Genomic DNA, 712 nt, shown 5'->3' with positions numbered 1-712 from the left:
AAACTGCTGACCTCAGGTGATCCACCCTCCTTGGCCTCCCAAAGTGCTGGGATGACAGGCTGAGCCACCGTGCCCGGCCCCCACCCAAAAGGATTGAAAGCAGGATCTCAGAAAGGCAGGTACTCACCCAGGTTCCCAAAGGCATTACTCACGGGCGCTGAGAGATGGGAGCTGCCCCTGTGTCCACCGACAGGCAAGCGAATGAGCACAGTGTGCTCCATCCCCACTGCGGGAATCCCCACCGCGGGAATCCACACCGCGGGAATCCCCACCGTGGGATACTGCTCAACCAAACAGAGGAAGGGGAGTCGGACACCCGCCTCAGCGTGGATGGACCTCGACGGCATCGGGCTCCATGAAATAAGCCGGTCGTGAAAGGATCAATACCTTCTGATTCCACACCCACGGCGTCCCTACAGCAATCGAATCTGCAGAGACAGAAAACAGAACGACGGGTGCCGGGGGACAAGGTGAGGATGGAGACTGAGGGTTTCATGGGACAGAGTTTCAGTTTGGGGAGAGGAAAGAGCCCTGGAGACAGCTGCTGAGGCTTGCACAGCAATGTAAATGTGTTGAATGCAACTGACCTCTGCAGTGGGACGTGGTCATGATGCTGATTTTCTGTGATGTGCACTTTACTACAATCAAAAACTAAAGGCCAGGCGCGGTGGCTCATGCCTGTAATCCCAGCACTTTGGGAGGCTGAGGCGGA

This window comes from Colobus angolensis, unplaced genomic scaffold, assembly GCF_000951035.1.
Source record: "Colobus angolensis palliatus isolate OR3802 unplaced genomic scaffold, Cang.pa_1.0 Scaffold43, whole genome shotgun sequence".
Lineage (NCBI taxonomy): Eukaryota > Metazoa > Chordata > Mammalia > Primates > Cercopithecidae > Colobus > Colobus angolensis.
This window is presented reverse-complemented; position numbering follows the sequence as displayed.